Genomic DNA, 20,251 nt, shown 5'->3' on the forward strand with positions numbered 1-20,251 from the left:
GAAAACATTTAAGCAACTTAAATATATATATCTATCTATATTTAAATTACCAGATTTAAAGCCAACAGATTAGATATTTGTTAGGAGAAGGAAGGACTGGATGATGTCAGCAGAAGTCTGAGTGCCAGAAAGCAGATTCTAGAAGCCAAATCCTTAACTTTAATAAGTTTAGTTGGCTTTGAAAGACTTTATCATTATAGCTCACTATGAATAAATTGAAAAACAGTATTTTTAAAATGAAATAATTCCCTGGCAGGCAGAGGAAAAACTCAGTGTTTTTTTAACCAATACTTGTGTCTATCACAAAAAAAAAGAGAAAAAAAAAAAAATCACTTGCCCTCTCCCAAATGGAAACCATCTCTTCCATAAACCTCTGACTTTTTAAATTTGGAAACTTTGGAGTTTTTTGCTGTCATCTCAGTGAAGAATTCTCTTTGTGTCTTTATTGCTGTTGATCAAAAATCAGTGTCCTTGTTCTTGAGCTGAGTGTGTAGGAGCGTGGAAAGCTGTAATCTATGTCCTGACCAAATTGTATTTACTGTCTCAGTGTCTCAAATGTCAAACCTGCAAAGCAGAACAGTTTCTTTTGCTGTTGTTAATTTACTCCTAAAATAAGTTTTCCTATTCTCTGTGGTTGAGCCACAGTGTGCCAGGCAGCTTTTGCCAGGTATTTTCATGTCAAATTCATGGAATGTGGAATTTTTGAGGTGAAATTGTACATTCCCAGTGGGAGAGGGAGTGGCTGAAGGGAAACAAGTTGTGAACTCACAGCCACCAGTGCAGGAGTGTTTATTCATTGAGGGAAAGAGTCTAAATACCTGGACAATTCACAGCCAGGATGGGATACAAGAGGAAGCACAAAAGACCTTGCAGTGCTGATTAAATCAGTATATCTCTTGTTTCTGACAGTAATAATTAGAAATCTGTAGGTGCCTGATCCATGTTATAAATATTTATCACCAGTTTTGAAATATATCAAAGAAGGGGAACTTCAGGGGATGGGGTCACATCTCAGGATCACTGTTTGCCTTCTCCAGTCCTTTCCCCAAAGTCCCTGAAGTTAATCCATGCCCAAAAATCATCAGTTCAGTAGCAGCCTCCTCACACTCCTGTGGCCCTATGACCACATAAAATTTCCAAAATGAAGGCTGCAGCAGCTTCACTGTACTTTAAATTGAAAGTGAATTAATTGAAATGGAACCTTTAAAAAAGAGAACAGTGAACTTAACAGAGTTTTCCTTGCACACAGCCAGAACTCTGGCCCAGAGGTCATTGCTTCAATTAATTTTGGCTTCAGTGCATTGTGCTAACATGATTCCCTTTCATGTGTTTACCTTTATTTTTAACTTATATATGAAAATACTGATAGTTCTATAAAATGTCCATTTGATTCAACCACAAGAGAAAATCATTTGAGTTAATATTGAATTATTTCTTTTGGGTAGATTTAGTGAGGTAACAGCTGCCTCACCATTTCTTCAAATATTGATCCCAGAGGAGCTGTCCAGAGAAAATCAATGAGCTTCAAGTGAGGAAAGGAAGAAGAGGCTGAAAAGGCAGTTTTTACATATGTAAATTGACACCTTTTTTCACCAGAATGAAGAAAATCAGAGTAAAATTAAAGTCCATAGGAACACATGTTACAAAATCAAATTAATCTCTCTAACTCCTGCAGCAAATAATCTGTAAGAGGCTCTTGCAAGAAGGAGGGAAGCCCTCATAAACGTGATTTAATTCTTTCCTCCACAGAAAAACACAGATCATAAACTTGTTATTTTAAGTGCATCACAAAAGTACTAAAATATATGCACAAGGAACAACTTTTGTCTCTCTAAATTTAGTAACTCAGTACCAGCTCTGTTAAACCTGTGATCCTTATCTGGAGCAACCAGAAGATGGAGAGTATCAGTCCCTCACATTTCACCATCTCAGGGACTTTATAGAGAGCAGCAATGAGCTGCTGACAGGAGACAACACCAGAATCCAGTTTGCAAAGTCACCCTGAAGTTGTATTTGTCCAGAGCTGAGCTCTTCATTTGTTTGGGTTCTGTTTTCCAGCTAATGAGATGTGCCAGCTGCCTTCAGAAAGCCTCAGGCATCCCAACCCCTGCCCTGAGCATCCCAAATCCTGCCTTCAGTGCCTGCCTCAAGACTCCCAGCTGTCCCTGAGCTTCTGCCTAAGACAGCCATTCTATGTTTTCTGCTTTGCTCTTAAAAATATGGCATTTCTGTAATAAAAGTCTCTTGTAAACCTAGGACCTCTTGCTCTAGTTCATGCTGTTATCATGTCCCATCCCCTCTGACAGGCTGAGCCCACATCTTTCTGCAATGGTAAAGACTGGCAGGAATTACAGGAGTAAATCATGAGTTGTTTGCTGTCTCACCCTGGAGTACCTGAGCCATCATCCTGTTGTACCAAGCTGTTTATTTTCTTCTGTGGGTGAATGTCTTTTGATCAGTTAAAGTTGCTGCTGAGATCTACAGACCAAAACACCATTTAATGAATGGTCCCATAAACAAGGATTATGTCTGTGTGAGCACATCTACGAAATATCACCACTTCCATTTTCCAAACCCTTACCAGAGCCCAGCTCTGCTTTATCACGATTTTGAGGAGTGTGAACACTTTGCTCCCTGTCACTTATCTGAGGAGCAGGTGCACGAATCCCTGTCTCCCATCAAGCAGTTATTTTCTATCCCTTGTCTTTTCCATCTAAGCTGCAAGGAAATGCTAGAAAATATCTACATGTTGGCTCAGAGCTTTTCAATTAAACATCCAGTAGGATAAAGATTGAATTTGCAGCTGCAGGACAGCAGGGCAGAGCAGTGTGATCCCTTAGATCACAGAGTCATTTGGGTTGGAAAAGAGTTTTAAGATCATCAAGCCCAACTGTTTCCCCAACCCTGCCAAGGCCACCACTGCCCCATGTCCCCAGGTGCCACATCCACACAGCTTTTAAATCCCCCCAGGGATGGGGACTCAGCACTGCCCTGGGCAGCTGTGCCAGGGCTGGACACCCTTTCCATGAAGAAATTTTCCCTGATTTCCAATCTAAATGTCCCAGCTTGAGGCCATTTCCTCTTGTTCTGCATTAGATTGGAGGGTGATGCCCTTGAAATTGGATCTTCGTCAGCAAACACAGCCATCCTGAGGAGCCATGAAACATAAATCTAACTGGAAGCACACATCTCACTGGACATTCTAATGCAGGTTTATGCTTAGAATAAGATTAGAATTATTATATTGTAAAAAAATCCCATAGAATGTGATATTATTTTATTAGAATTCAGATTTAAAAGTTTTTTTTTTTTGATCCTTATTTCAAGAACACAACCAATGCTCCTAGTCCTTTTATCTATTTGAGGGAAAAAAAATTCAGCCAACCAAACAGCTAAAACCATTCTAAGTTGTTTTAAGTTCTGAAAGAAACTACAGTGAAAAAGTGGTTATTTTAAGACCTCTGAGAACAGAGGTGGTTTTAAGGGTCAAAGATGCTGAAAGAACAGCATCTCTCACTGTAGAGCAAAGAAATTTGTCCCAGCATTTGTTTCCCTAGAAAGAAGCAATGTGCAGGAGGCAGATGTGAAATCCTAGAAAGACAATGCACGTTTTGTGCTGGTCTTGTACACTCTGTTCTCAGCTTATGGAAGCAAAATGAGACCTCATTAAAAGGTCAGCCTGGAAAGAGAGGAAACAGGCCAGTTCTCAGGAGATATTTTTGTCAAATTTCCAGGAATCTAAATGCAGTCTGGTCTGAGAAAGGGCCCTGTTCAATATAATAAACTTCTAGAAAAGAACTGGCGGGTGAGAACTATGTCACTGTGAGTTTTTCCTTGCTCTGAGAGACATCACTGCTGTCCTGCCACCCTGCCAGGCTTCCCTCCTTCAGCACTCCACGTTCTTACCCTAGTTTGTCAGCCAAAACACCACATTCTCCTGATTGGATTATCCTTCTTTCTTCCATTAAAATATTGACACTTTTTTGGGAGAGCTGCCACTCATCAGTTTTCCAAACATGAATGGTCTTTGCACTGAAGAGTTCATGTTTTTGTGGCACTGTGTAGGCTGGAGACAGGAGAGGGTTGAGTCCCTGCCTGGTTCCTCCCCACTGGCTCCTGGATTTGCTGAGGAGCAGAAGTGTTATCCCTTTGGAAGGAGCATTTAGCAATTAATCACCATCTCCTGTGAGACACTGAATGGTGGATGTTTTCATGGCTTTGACAATGCTGAAATTATCAGAGGACTTTTGCCTGCTGCAGCAAATGCAAGGAAAGAGCTGCTCCTCTGTGATTGCTCATCCACCCCTCCCCAAACACACTCCTGGCTGGAATTTGGGCTGTGACAGGAACTTGGGACAAGATAAAGGGGATGTTTTTGTCCAGTCCCAGGTCTAGGGAGAAGGATGCATCCAGAAGATACTGGAAGAGAGGCTGGGATGCTGATGGCTCAGTCAGGGGAAGGTGCTGATGTGCAGAATTCCTGAGGGTGAGCAGAGCCCAGCTCAGGCACAGCTGGTGATGGATGAGATAAGGAAAGAGAGGAACCCTGTGGGGCAGGAACTGTCTCCTTGTCCTTATCAGTGAACTCAGCTGTGCTGACTCCCCTGCCCTGGAGCTCCTGGGACATTCACAGTGGCCTGAAGGTTCTCACTGTGCTGAGGGAACAGGATGGGCCCAGCTGCACTGATGTGATGGGCAGCTGCAGCAAATTAGGTGCCAAATACTCCCAAATTGTCCCCTGATCCACAGCATTCCATCATCCAGATGTTCCTGACCCACAATAAAACATCATCCAGATATCTCTAATCCACAATACAACATCACCCAGCTGAAATGCCCCACCCCAGGGGAGGTACCTGGATGTTCTACCCAAACCTGAGTGAATATAAACCCAACAGATGTGGTATTTTGGGGCTCTCCTTCACCATCTGGTGGATTCATTTTATGACCAATGGACAGAAAAGTTGCACTAAATACATTGTGGAGCCTGTGGATGCTGAGATCTTTTTACTCCTTTTCTTCTCTTTCTTGTATGTTTTATTAAGCGATATTTTTATTCCTTTTTATATTGCCACTTACTACAGATAATAACAACCAAAATGTCACCATAGCAGTTTTCCTGTGCAACCAAATTGTTCTACAGTAAACCCTGCATGTGTGTATTTACAAACACTGGTCATTCAGTCTGGTAATTTCTCTAATCCACTCTTGTTAATAAAAGAGATTTTTTTAACAAGAACCTGGGTTACCCTCACATTCTTGGGTGGGTTGCAACATCTCTCACAGGGTAAGATTTCTGCAATCAAGTTAAAGTATCTCAGCAGGTGATGTATATAAGCAAAGATCAGGTTTTCTGAAGTTTGTAGACAGCTGGAAATACAAATAGAAAAAAACCCCAAAAGTCCCTGAGCTCCTTAATCGTGTGATACTGGTCACATGCTGTAAGAATGTGTTAAATACCACAAAATCATATGGAGCAGAACAACATAAGTGTTCTCCTGAGAGAGATTGTCATCTCTCATCCTAACTGCTTCACACTAAGCTGTGAGAGCAGAGTGGAAAATGAGAGCAGGATATCTAGGTCTGAGATCAGTGCACAGCTCATGGACTTGGAGAGGTTTTTTTCTGTTGGAGTAAAAGAGAGAGATAATATATACACCCTTAGCTGAGAAAAATACTGAAATATGGGATGAGACAGATCAATGAGAAAAGCAAAAAAGGAGCAATCCATTTCAACTTCAGGAAATAACACCAGCTGAGGCAGGGAGAAGGCATGGTGACACAGGTCCTTTCAAGCATCAGCATCTCAGATCAGAAATCTATATTGGTTTTAAAATGCCAGGTTCCTCATAGCAAGCTCAAATTACAGAGCAGAAGCAGAGTTCATGGAAAGACAAAACTTCCTTTAAAGGTTAAAGGAAGGAAGCAACACAGATTATTGTCTTCATGCCCTGTTAAAATCTGTGCTGCTGTGGTTGAGAAGCAGAAGTGAAATGTTAACCCTTTTCTTTTCTTGCAGGGAGGAGACATTGAACAGGAATATGAAAGGTCAAGGCAAATTGCATCTAGAGAATGGAGAAGTGCTTTTCACCCACAGGATTCCCAGAGGAATGGGAAGTGGTTCCAGAGAGCTTTGCTGGGCATGGGGAGAGCTGGGTCTTGTCCTGTCATAACCTGGGTCAATTTGCAATTAAATACCAGGGTTAATGCTCATAAAGACAAGGACCTCTTGGAATGGGTCCAGAGGAGCCATGAAGATGCTGTGAGTGCTATGGAGACAGGCTGAGAAGTTTGTGGTGTTCACCTTGGAGCAGGGAAGGGTCTGGTGAGACCTTAGGAGTCCTTTCCAGTACCTAAAGGGGATACAGAAAAGATGAGGAAGGAATTTCAGCAGGGTCTGCTGCAACAGGACAAGGGTTTTAAACTAAAAGAGGTTAGATTCAGACAAGATATAAGGCAGAAATTTTTTAACAATGAGGTGATGGAAGACTGGCAGGGAGGTGGTGGCTGCTCCATCCTTGGAAATATCCAAGGTCAGCTTGGACAGGGCTCTGAGCCTGATCAACCCAAAGCATTCTCTGATCCCATGTTTTAAAAAAACACCCAAGCACACTGAAGCTTTGTCACACAGCTGCTTGCAAACCATTCCTGAAGCTGATTTTGAGGGAAGTGGGTGAGGCAGAGACAGGGCAAAATGAGCAGAGCTCTTTGTACAGCAGCAGTCAGGTAGGAATCTGTTCTAGACCCTTCTAAAAAACCTCCCTGCTTTGATGTGGCTTGAAGCTTTTTGTAGCAAGTGAAAGGGTGACACTCCAAGTGCTCCTTTGCTGCAGACATCACCCTGGAGAGCCAAACCTGCTGGCACTCAGAGCACAATCATTGCTGCTGATGAGGACAAGACTGCTCAGCAAGCTGCTGCCTCGAGTTTTTGGAGAACAAGTTTACAGCCCTTGTGTAATTTTGGGGGCTGATACCTACTCTGAGAAACAAACATGGCTAAGCAGATATCTGAGCAGAGTTGTGGTGCTCACACCGATTTTCTGGGGGATATCCTTCAGTCTTTCTGGTCTGCAGAAGACAGAAATTGTCTTCAGGGACAATTTCCACTAGCCCAGGTTGTTCCAAGCCCTGTCCAACCTGGCCTTGGACACTGCCAGGGATCCAGGGGCAGCCACAGCTTCTCTGGGCATCTTATGCCAGAGTCTCAGCACACTCACAGGGGAGACTTTTTTTCCTACATTTAATCTAAATCTCTTTTTGTTTAAAATAATTTCCCCTTCTTCTATTGTTATTTGCCAGTATAAAATGTCTCTCTCCCTGTTTTTTATAGGAGATATATATATATATCTTTTAAAAATATATTTATATATAAATATATATGTCTCTTTAAATACTGAGATGCCACAATAAGATCTCCCTGGAACCTTTCTCTTCTCCAGGCTGAACAGCCCCAGCTCTCAGCCTGTCTCTGCACCTTAACAGAGCTGAGCTGCATCCTGAGGTTACATTTCATAAGCTGATGTGGACTCAGGGCACAAACCCAGGGGGAGGTGTAGACAAAATTCTTAGCTGGTCCAGAGCTGTAAGTGCCAAGTTCTAGCAGCAGATGATGGTTGAGAGGCTTCACATCCTGATGACATTCACCTGGGTTTGTGTGTCTGGCTCAAGCTGTCTCAGGTCTCCAACATCTGGGAAGAAACCAGAGTGTTATGTATTCTGCAGAACTAGAACAGTGTCTGCCTCAGGAAAAACCAGATTTGGCTAAAAAAATATGTTGGTTATGAGTGTCATTGCCCTGAATTCCAGTTTTGTCCCTGTGGGTCATCAGCTCCACCAGTGAATACTGAGCTTCTAATACTGGACATTTTCCAAATCTTTTGCATTCATGTGCAAGAGGACAGGGACAGCACAGTGAGGAATACCAATGAAATAATGGCTGGAGTGTGACCATTAGTAGGGATATATCTCACTCCCAAAATGGATTTTTTTACAAAATATATTTTACCCAGGAAGCCAAAATCATAACCCTCCCTCCAAACCCCCAAAAATCTAGGTGCTATTTTCTTAACTGATGTAAGTGAGTGTTATTCAGTACCAAAAGGTTTGAGAATCTGGACCTCAACCAGGGGCTTTTGTTTGTCTAAAAAAGGAAACAGGAAACGAGACGCCATGAATTAAAAATACATGCAAATAATGCAATTAGTTATTTCTGTCAACAGCTGAGAATTGGCCCAGTGTTACATGCAGAAAACCTCAAACCCATTACTCCAAAAGTTTTTCCAAAACAAGATTGTTTTCATAGATACTATTGGAAATCCATGAGCCTGCACCAAGAAAAGCAGTTGCCTGATAAAGGGACGAGTGCTGCTGGCACAGCCCTGCCTGCACTGAGCACATCTATTATTGCTGTACCACGTCACACAACTGAGATATGGTGACCTGGCTGGCACCTGGAGGAGATGAGCCTCGTGTTCTGAAGCATCCAATTTTGTTCCTTGCCCTGAAATCTGCAGCTCCAATCTGCAAGATCCCGATCTGCGTCATTCTCCATTTGCATGGGTGTGTGGGTTCCTGCAGAACTCGCTGCAGCCAAGAGGATTTTTACTGAGGAAATGGAAAATGCTGCTTGCTGGACACACAGAGGGTGAATATTCCAGCTGGCAGTGTTTTCTAGGAGTACTAAAAATTTCCATCAGAACAACGAACCCACCTCTTGAGCAGCAGGGACCATATAAGTACTGAGAGAAGAGCTTTGCATTAACTTGGAGATGGGGAGGGGGAACATCAGCCCAGAGGGTGGGATGGGGCTGTTCCCTCTCACTACAGATTCTCCAGGTGGCTGCAGGAAAGGTCCTCTCTTAGCTTGCCTTCAGGGTTGTCTCCTAAATTGCAAGGGCTGTTAAGTTCAGTCCAAAACATCAAAGAGCTGGCACTTGCTTTTCCACTAAGCCAGAGGTTGTGCCAGCCAGATCTAAATCCAATTCCTCAGGCCAGGCAGAGAAAAGCTGCGGAGCTGCACCCAGGGAAAGGCAGACAGGAGCCAAGCCAAATTACACTAGAGCAAAGACAAGCAGTCTGACTGATAAGGGCTCCCCGACACCTTTCAGGAGGAAATGGGTTACTTAAGAGCAAATCAATCACTTTTCTTGGAAGTAGAATCAGCTAAACTGTGTGAGCAAAAGGTGTAAAAGGCTGCTGATGAGTAGGTTTGGGCTTGTAATGAATGACCACTGCCAGGAAGGGATTTCCAGTGATTGGATTCCTTGTTCCATCTCCTGAAAACTACTTTATTTATGGCTGCAATAAATAGAAAATTGGTATATCCTATGGCCTAGCAGGGTATGGGAAGCAACACGTAACTGTGATTCACAATCAAAATGGTCCAGAGTGTGAGTAATCACTCCTTTCCCTTCTTCTCTCTGAAGGAACTACAAAGTTTGAAAGTTGGTCCTGAGCCCTCTAATTGCTGGTCTGGTGGATACAATTCCAGGCAGAGGTTGGTAAAGTCACAAACCTCTCAGAGCTGGAGGCTATTTGATTTACTGCAAAGATCACTGGGTGGGAATCCTGGCTGGGATTACTGGGTGGCATGACTTGGAATCTGGAGTGATTCATTTTTTTGGTGGGCTGTACTTATTTTTGTCAACTAAGGATCATGCTCATTCCATTTAATAACTGCAACCTCAACTGGTGATAAGGAGAAAATCTCAACAATGAATTTCAGAGAACTGTCTGGGAGAGGTGTTTGAAAAAAGAAATCTGTCAGAAACATCTAAGTTGATAATGCATTTCCATTGTCCCTCTTCTCCACACTCACATCTGGACTGGAAGCACTGGAAATGGTATAAAAATAGTGTGATTACAGGAATCAATAAAGTTCTCCCCCTCTGTGCATGACCTTTGTGCATTTCTGATTAGTTTCTATGACTCACTGCAGGTTTTAGTCAGGATTGTACAGGACAAGAGCAGCATTGCTGGATGGTGGGAGCAAGAAGTGTCTCTTAGAACAGCCCTTAACATTTCACAGTTGAACTCCATCATCTTAGAGGTCTTTTCCAATCTTAGAGCTCTGTGATTTCATTCTGCAATTGGTACATTCTGTCTCCAAAAACACTTATTCTTAGGACTTAATTTTCCAATGCAAGACATCCTGAATAACTTCTATGAACAATTCATCAGTTATTTATAAAATGCTGGGTTATTGTTGTCTTGAATTAAAACTTAGAAACTTGGCCACTCACCCTGACTGAACTACATTTTGCATGGTACTCCTTGAATGGGGGGAACATGGTTTTCTCTCAGACATCTCTGGAGGAGTAAACTCACCCTCTCTGTTAACATTAAAATGTCAACTTCACTTAACTATTTAAATCTCCCTCTTGCTGCTCCTGGCAGTACTTTGCTGCAGGATCACAGAAATATTCTGTGTATTTGATCCAATGGAAGATTCTCTGTAATAGGGAGAAAAATAAAAAATGGAAGAGTTACAATTTGAATAGAGGAAATTTCAAAACATTTAATTTACACCTTCTTTATGGTCATTTTGTCCTTCTCCCCAGCTGGTAGCCTGGAAGACTGAACATAGGATGATCATGTCCCCATCATCTCTTCAGCTGGACAAGTGTGGGGGCTCAGAAACCTGGTTGTGGTCAAAATGCACCCAGACAAGCTCAGAGCTCATTTGTCACCCAGAAGAGAAAAGATAGGAGGAGAATAGATGTTTGTTGGAAAAATAAAAATAATTTCATCCTTGCCAGGACTGAGAAGCTGTTCCCATCTGCAGAATGAGTTGGCATTAATTTCCTGCCAAGGGGGGTGTGTGCTGCTCCCTGATGTGCAGCACTGCTGATAAACTGGAGACCTCTGCCCACAATAAACTGGGGAAAGGGAAATCCATGGGATCCATCACCTTGGGACGATGTTGAGTTCCTGTTACTTTTCTTCTTTCCTAAAGGAGCGCAAAAATCAAAGGGTTCAATTAATTTGCCCTTCTCTTTAAATGTGATGTGATGTCAGAGCTGGAACTTCATTTTTAGGATCTAAAAGGTTTTCTGAATAGGGACTTTTTTCCCCCCACAGTGTTTCTTAAAAGCTGCCAGAACCCCTCTCTCTGTTCCCCATATCATCTTTCTTCTCCATGCCACCTATCTCCTGTTGGATTAAATCCCACAAGAAAGGAAAAAATGCCCAAGAGGAATAAATGTTGATAATATTGAAAGACTTTTAAAAAACCCATGCTTTTCAAAGAAAATGAGCCAAACCTCACCTCTCAGTGAACCTGAGGAGCTCTGCTTGCCCTTTCATAATTCAAAATCCCCTCTGCCAGGCTGCAGCTCTCTCTGCTGCTTCCCAAGGCTTCAAACACTTCCCCCTCATGCCTTGATTCTATTTTTGCTCCCAGTGCCACAGCCAGAGTGCTCTGGCTGTCCAGAGGGAAGGTTCAAGAGGGGCAGCCTGAGCAGATCCTGTTATGATAAACCAGGATCACTTAAAACACTTTTCATGCTCCCTGGAGAGTTGTTCAAGAGGAGGAAACTCCTTGGACTCCACTGAGGACATGAAAAGGCTCCTTGTACATTGACCAGGGGGAAATGTCAAATGCTTGTGTCACAGTCTCCTTTTTTTTTTGTGCTGTCACCCAGCCCTGTCCTCCATTTCATTTTTGTTAATTTTCTTTGTAGGTTTTGGCAGCCTTGCTATAATTTTTTTTTTTTTAACATATATTTCTTTCTTCCTATCTTTCACTGATTCTCATTCTTAGTTTGAGATATTTCTTGGACTCTCCTGTCATCAGTTTGTTCCTCAAGAAGGTTTTTTCTCCTCCTGTGGAGGTTGAGATTTGATCTTTTCAATGCCTCCAGATGCTCAGATAAAAGTTCTTGTGTCCTGTAGAACACACACACAGCTAAGGCTCAAGCTCTGTGCTCTTCTGATTTTCAGTAATTAATGAAAAAACTTGATTTCAACAAGCACATATGATTATGAAAGTAATCAGGAGAATGTCCTGCTGGACCAATAAAAATGAATTTAAATAAAATGTCAAAATCTCTAACATATCATTAATTTGGTTACTTACTCATTCACTATTAGCATCCTCCAAATCAAACACTCCCACCTTTCTCCAATATTCACAAAAGCAAGTGGAGAGGGAAGAAGAACCTAGGAAATGTTCATTTAGTATTACTGCATACATGTGCCTTAAAAAATCATAATTTAATAGAGAATTTCTGATGAGATGGATATTAGTTTCCCCATTCATAATAATTCTAATTACTGTACTTGATATTTTTACTTTTGTAATCACAGGGTTTAACAGATTCTTCTTTCCTTCACACTGTAATATTATAAAGTTGTGTCAATCTTGCAATGCAAAGAAATACTGCCATGTAAAAAGAAGACAGTAAAAAGCAAAATAACCTTGGAAATACAGGCAAGCTGCTTAAATGAATGAAAAGAAAAAAAATATTCAATGCAGTTTTCAGTCTCTGATAAAATGAAACAGCATTCCAGGAGAAAAATGAAGACTATCATAAAGTGATAAAAATTAAAATCTAGGAGCTAGTATCAAAATTAAATGGAGGTCCAAGCATTAATTAAAAATAAAAAACAACAACAAAAACACCCCAAAAAACCCAAACAAAAAAAAAAATCTCCACACACAAAGAAAAATCCCACAAAATAAAAAAACAAGCAACCTGAACCACAAACCACAACTCCACTCTTTCCAAACATTAAAAAACCCAAACTAAACTAACTCTGTGAAATACTTTGCCTTGCACTTGCCTTAGGCTGAACTGTTGTATACTACAGAGCAACTGATACTCAATAAATTCAGTTAGCTAAGCTTTCTGCCACTAAAGGTAATTTGCTTTTCCCAAACTTATTTTCCTTAATGTCCAGGAGCAAAAAACAGAGGGGAAGCTTGCAGAACAGCTTCTGTGTGAGGAACAACTTAAGCTGGATAAGTTTGTCTTTCAAGACACAAGAAATACAGAAAGGGGAAATGTTGAATAATAAATCTAGAATTTTAAATCAGGGGTGAAAGATTAGGGTGAATGCTGGTGTGGCCACCAGTGTAGAGATAAATTTGATTGAAAAATTGATTGCTGGCTGTGAGAAGTCCATGGATTCCAAAATCAGTGGAAAGCAAGGTCTTTGAAGATTGTTGAATACAAAGATTTTGTTTGAAATTCATGAGCCACCAAGTGCTAGGTTAGTATTCCTGGAAGAAGAACCAAGTTTGCCTCATTTCTGTGCATTTCTCTAAGTGTTTGCCAAATCCCACTGTTGGACAGGGAATTAATTAATTATTAATAAACAGTTCTATACAATTTTTTTTCTCCTGGCTCTGCTCAGCCTGCTGGGAGGAACTGGAGGCTGGGCAGGAGCTGCCTCCACTCACAGCTGAATTCATCAGCTTAAATTTACAGAAAAGAGCATCAAATCAAAGTTTATCTTTTGCATGGAGTCAACCATCAGCAGAAAGATGGAGCCAATTAAATGATGGCAGAGAGCATCTGAAAACTCTGCAGTGAGGACCAGAGAGGGCTGCAGGCACAGCAGGAGCTGTGAGATGGGCAGAGACTCCCCCCAGTGAAGTGAATCACTGGGCAGCCACAGCAGCTTGGCTGATCCCAGTGATCTAAGGAATTTCTCACTCTGGAACAATGGTTGGAATGAAATTCCTTCATGTTGGACCTGCTCCAGTGGTGTCACATTAAAACCTTGGACAGCACAGGGCATGACAAAATGCTTTTCGTTGTTGAACTTCTCACAAGACCTTTGCTGGTTCTTGTGGTCCAGTCTGGTGACTTCTATACTGAGCCACAAAAAGAAGGGTGGAGGGAGATAAATCTTCCAGCTGAGCCACACAATCCATATCTCTGTGGAAGCAGTTGTTCCCTGAGCTAATTTAATCACTCACAATAGATATGTTCTCTCTTGAGTCTTAAATTCTTTTCTTTGCCAAAGAGTTCCTAGGTCAACTTCATACTGTAGAAAAACTGTTTTTTTCCACCAGAGCACCTGCTAGATCAGTCCTTGAATCTGATGAAAAAATAAGTAACTCCCTACTCCTCTTTGTCCATGGTTCTGTAGAACTCTGTCCAATCCCTGAATTCAGTTTTTTTTTCCAGGACACAGAGACCCAGTCAATGCAGCTGCACTTTGTGTGGAAGTCTCTCCATGCCTTTAATTGTGCTCATTGTCAGTCTCAGTGGTTTTTCTATTTATAACAACCCCTTTAGCACACTGAGTGGCCAAATGCCTCATGGTGCTCAGAGTCTGGGAGAACCATGAATTTATACAGTGTCATAATGATTTATTTTCCTTTCCATTTCTTTCCTAATGACTCTTAGCATTCAATTTAGCATTTTTTTGGCTGCTGTGGAGCTCTGCAGTGATTCTTTCATGGAACTGTTGCCATCCTATCAAGCTCTCACTCGAGTTATAATGGTTTGATGAAAGCCCATCAGATTTGTTTTCAGGCATCCACCTTTACATTCATCTCCCCCTTCACTTCACATTTATCCACAGTGAATTTATTCTGTGCTTTTATTTCTCACTCAATCTTGTAAAGTGTTTTTCCAATTCTTCACAAGTGGTTTTTGTACTTATTGCTCTGCAATAGATTCATATCTGCAGAAAATTTTGTCAGCCTCACCATTAATACCCTTTCTTTGGGTCACTAATGCATGTATTCAGCAATAATTCCCTACAGCATCCTTTTGTTGCTTCCCTCCCTTGTGGGAGCTACTCACTCTTACTAATCAGTTCCAATTTTTTAACCATATCACTTCTGGGACTCACAAATTCCCTCTTTTCAGGTATAATAGCAGGACTATCCTGGAAACATCTCCAGTGAATCCCAGTGCCCTTCAGAGGAGCACATTAGGTTGTGTTTTTTTGGTGGGTAGAAAGAAGAGTTCTTATCCTTGCAAAACTTGCTAAAATCATGAGGAAGTGTTTAACTAATCAATTCTCTTGTGGGTTTTGGAAGGAGTGTGGGATTTGTGGTGGATTTTGCAAGGTTCTTCTCCCTCACTCTATGCCTTGAAAGATTTTTGCTGTAACAGCATTAACCAGAGGAATTTTCAGAAATATAGCAGTGACCATCCAGCTACACTGTCAAAGCATTTTCAGGCCAGATTCACCCTGAATCAAACAAATATAGATTTTAACTTTAATATTTCTAAGCTCTTGCCCATGGTCTGCATGGAAATTTATTTCTGCTCTACCTATTTTGGGATGGAAGGGATATCTTGAAATTTATTTCTCTGTTGATTGCAGGGATAATCTTTGCAAAGTTAACCTTCCATAAATGTGGTGGTGGTGATCAGAGATGCTGATCTGTTCACCTCTGAGGGCAGCCAGTGCTCCATCAAATCATGGACCATCCTTGTTCCTGCTCCATCCAAGCCATGCCTTTGCAGTCAGCTGCTTTTTCTTTTTCTCTGCTGGGTGTTTCTGATTGAAGCAGATTGAACCCTTCACAAGAAAACTGCCTGGCCTTTAACAAGCAGATAAACAGCACATCTGATCCATAAACTCCTCCTGCTGGTTCTTGCCTACAGTACAAAAGCCACAGTGAGCCCCTGGAGGGTTGGCAGTGCCTCCATCACTGGTTCTGTGCCTGATGCTGCTGCTCATTGTCCCCACAGAGACACTGGATGAGAGGGAGCATTGCCATCCCAAAAGTGCTTCTGACAGGGGAGAAACTCCCTGGCACAGAAATTGGCTGTGGGAGGCTCTGGAAGCTCTGGATGTTGCCACAGAGCACCTGCAGGGCAGTAATCACCAAGGAAGGGAGGCATTGCCATGAGTAACATATTTTTCAGAGATTAAAAGCATTTCCTGAAAGCAGGCAAACAGATGGGACTGGAGAGAACAAGGAGCAGTGAATATTTCACAGGTATTGCATCCTGTGAAACTGAGCTGAGCTTGGCAATAAAGATATTTTACCCACCTTTGTGAATCAGCCAGTGCTCAGGAGAACACAGCAGCAATGAGGGATTACAAAGAGGTATATATTATATGGTGGTTTTGTTGAGAAATCTGTAAATTATATTGATTAAAGCACTATGGGGGATATTTACTGACTACACAACAGAGTATTTTGTATATTTGATTAAAACTTGACATGACATTAATTACCAAATAACACTCAAAAGTTAGTCTTATCCCTGACTCATTCTGCTGGCAGAAGTCAAATGATCAAAGGTGGCTGAGGGCTTTTCTACACACACACTCATTCCACACCTTCCCTACTGACATCATAAACAGCAATTGTAGAAATGCCAATTGAAAGGGAGCTCCAAAGGTCTGGAATTACTCCTGAATGACACAGCCACTCATAATGCAGATATTCCAGTGTCCTGCACTTAAGTTATGTGCCCATTTCCATCTCCATAGGAAATGCAGGTTGGTATTTATAAGACCAGCTTTCATTTTTCATGGAAATAAAAGACTGTTCTAAGGAGAATCAACCTGGACTGATATAGAAATCCTCATCAATAATGCATCTCCCCACACTCCCAACTTCAGGGAAAGAACACCATGACTCAAACTAAAACTTGTTTTACATCACAGGAGTGTCAAATCTTTGGTTATCATTACAAGAGCTAATTAGGACATAGTCATTAGAGGAGATACAGACTCCTCCTCAGACAGTGACAGCGTGAAATCCTTTTTCAGGGTTTGCTGTGTGGGTTCAGGAGCTGATGGGGTCATTAAACACAGGCAGGAAATTAGCATACCCCCACAGAAATCAAGACATCAGATGAACTCCCACATGAACAGTGAAGAGCTCTGGAAATCTGGAAAATTAACCTCCCCCTTGCTGGCATTTAACCACAGTCAGTGGAACTGTTCCAATAAATCCTGGCTGGACCATACAGAGCATATGCAGTGCATATCCAGAGGTCCTGTAGGGACCAGTTTTCAATATTCCATCCCTGTCAATATTCCTGAGCTGGGAGATGGCAACAGAAAGGGAGAACTGCCAAAACATCCTTTCATAATCACCATTTCAGGGCAGGGACTCTCTTTCCACTGTGAAACCTGGAAGGATGTCTAAATTCCCAGTTCTGGAACAAGCACCCTGCAGGTGTTATGGGCACAGATCAAGGGTGAAGCTAAAGAACAAAGCATCAATAGGATGGGATCATCTTATCAAAGAGTCTTACATTAAAACCAAAAAAATTACAGAGAATTGTGTTCAGACAAGACAGTCCTACCATTCACTGTGTATTATTTGCAATCTAAATCTCTCATTTCTTTGATCTCCAACACAAAAGATACAAAAAACAAGAGCACTAGAAAATTGAGCAAGTAAAATCTACAGAAGCAGCAAGCGAAGAAATTATGTTCCAAAATATTTTCCTGTTGTTTTTCTTTCCTGTGTAATTCCAAAACCCCCAAAAGCTTGTAATAGGGCACTATAAATTGAAGGGAATTAAATATATATCTATCTATATCTATATCTATATCTATATCTATATCTATATCTATATCTATATCTATATCTATATCTCTATATGTCTATATCTAATATCTAAATAATATCTATCTATATATCTATCTATATATCTATATCTATCTATGGATATATAAATATATAGATAGATATATTAGATGTAGATGTAGATACACACCACCACCTCCTAAGGGTGTATTACACAACAATAATCTTCTGCAAGATCATTTCCTTAGCTAAGTACCAAAGCTCTAGATAATAATGATAATTAAAAAAAACCAAAAAAACAAAAAAAAAACCCCTCTATTCAATAGGCAATGCAGCCAGGTTAAAAAAAAATAATAAAATCAGTAACTACAGAAATTCTTGGGCACTTCAGTAAAAGCTGGAGGTGTTAATTGAAGACAATAAAATTACTCTATATAATGATGATGGCTTCAATGTATTTTTCATGGAGGTTAAGCTGTTTCCACTTGCTCTCAGCAGTTACCATCACTTGCACTCAAATCGTCCTCGTGGTCCACCAGTCTAATATTCTAATATTTCCCATCTGCTTGCTCAAATCTGTCTCTTGAGCAATGGTCTTTTTTCCAAAGAACAGGATATAGGAGAAATCCTGATAGCTGCTCCTTTTATTGCCCCATTTGTCTTCAGTGTCTTTCTCCTCCTGCTGCTGATTTGTGCAAAAGATCTTTTCCACATCCTCAGCTCACTTGTTCTCCAATTTATTGTCGTCCTTAATTCTATTGTCCCTTCTAGCAAATTTTCTTTAGTTTAATAGAGTTTCTTGAGCAATTTTGCATCATGAATTGCATTATAGATGCTGTAGTTACTCATGTAGAGAGCTCTGTTATTACTCCTGGAGTAAATATTGGGTTTCTTTTTTACATTACAAGCTTTCACATTCTTTGGATTATTGCTCTTTGGTATCACTTAAATTAATGCTTCTACACAGAGGCTTTTCATCATTTTTCATCCATCTTTTCCTCTTCATGTCTTAGCTCCTAATATTTAACATGCTGCAGTCACAGAGTTTGCTCTAAATTCAGATTTTGGGGGCAATAAATGAGCTGTACCTGTTCCTCAGTGAAAGGTTTTCCAACAGGGAAGACTGGTGTGGGCTTGGATGAGTGGTGAGCTCCCTTTGGGGACAAATTTACTGGCAATTAAACTCTCTTTGCTGTGTGGGATAGTCTCCTGGAATTGAAAACAGGGTAGGAGGAGAGATGCTGCTATTCTTTCTCTCTTAATGCTAAAGCTTTGAAAGGGTAAGGTGGCATTAATGCCACTGGGACTCAAATCTAAATGTACACTTAGCTGTACCTACATGCCAAAAAAAAAAAAAAAAAAAAAAAAAAAAAAAAAAAAAAAAAAAAAAGAGGAGACTTCAATATGACAATTTTCATGAAAAAAGTACTTTCTACAGAATTTTCAGAGCTGTTCCATGACTTCAAAGTTTCTTTAGGGAGCTTCAGGAGCCCTGTCTGCCACAATCCTGAGTTTACCTATGTCCAGATGTTCAGGGGTGACATAATTCTAATTCCATCCCCCTTCCACTATTCCAGGTTACTCCAAGCCCTGTCCAGCCTGGCCTTGGACACTCCCAGGGGTGGGGCATCCATATCAGAAGAGGATCTTTCAATTCAAGGATGCCAACTGGAACCTTTCCCTGGAAAATTTATGGAAGACAATGGGAACCATTATGACCAGTGAGACCTGGTAATTTCCAGCATCAGTGGAGTACAGAGGTTTAGAGAAATTCACTTTGTCCCACCTTCTTTGTCCAGAATGAATTATCTTGGAAAAGGACAGGAACCTGAGTGAGCACTCAGAAGGGCTGATTCATTTTAGAAATATGGCAAGTACATGGAACACTAATAGTGAATCAAATTTGATGGGACCAGTCAAAATGCATACAAAATAGTGAAAATTCAAGGGTCCCTGGTATCCTGCTTGGCAATAAGGACCAGATGTTCCCTTTCATGCCATGTATCCTGTAGAACTTTCAGTTCTGTGGCAAAACCAGTGCTGACCATCAACCCCCCAAAGCCAATTTCTGTCCCTCCTACCCTCATTCAATATAGAATAAAGAGCAAAAGGTCAAATAGCTGTAGGTGTCCAAATAAATTGCCCAAATCCTTCTCTTATTATATCATTAAATGGATTGGCCACTAGTGTTTATGAAAAAAAAAAAAAAAAAAAGTGGATCTGCACAGTTTCCTGGGAAAAGTTGCGCTCTTGTTCCAAAAATAAAGCAAAAAAATGGGGAAAAAAAAGGAAAAAAAAATAGAAAAGGAAAAAAAGATCCAAAGCTATTACTGAATTATAAAATTCATTCAGCCTTGCAGTGCAGCCTTTCAGCAGCTCTCCAGCAGAGGAAACTCTCTTTATCAGGCACCTGGAATATACAGTCCCCAGAGACTCTGAGATAAAACAAATTCTCAGCTTCACATTCATCTGGGTGTGATCTGAAGGGTGATAACATTTCTCCAGCTGGCTCTGAGAATCATTAATTCATTATTCAGCTGTGTCTTCAAGCCCCCTTGATCAAGGATCCTTTTTCTCTCTGTCAGGAAACTGTTCTGTTCTGTGTTCCTGATTTCTTTACATCTTCAGTACTGTTATCTCTAACTTAGACTATCCCAGTGCTCAAATGTTGGCTTCTTTTTTCACCTGTGTAAGAAGTGACAGAGTGAAAACAATTATGTGATGAGTGTTTAATGTATTTCTGGGAGCTATGTGCAGCTCATTTAAAATCTGGACATTTCCTTTACAAGA

Source organism: Erithacus rubecula (assembly GCF_903797595.1).
Source record: "Erithacus rubecula genome assembly, chromosome: 5".
In the NCBI taxonomy this organism is placed as follows: Eukaryota; Metazoa; Chordata; class Aves; order Passeriformes; family Muscicapidae; genus Erithacus; species Erithacus rubecula.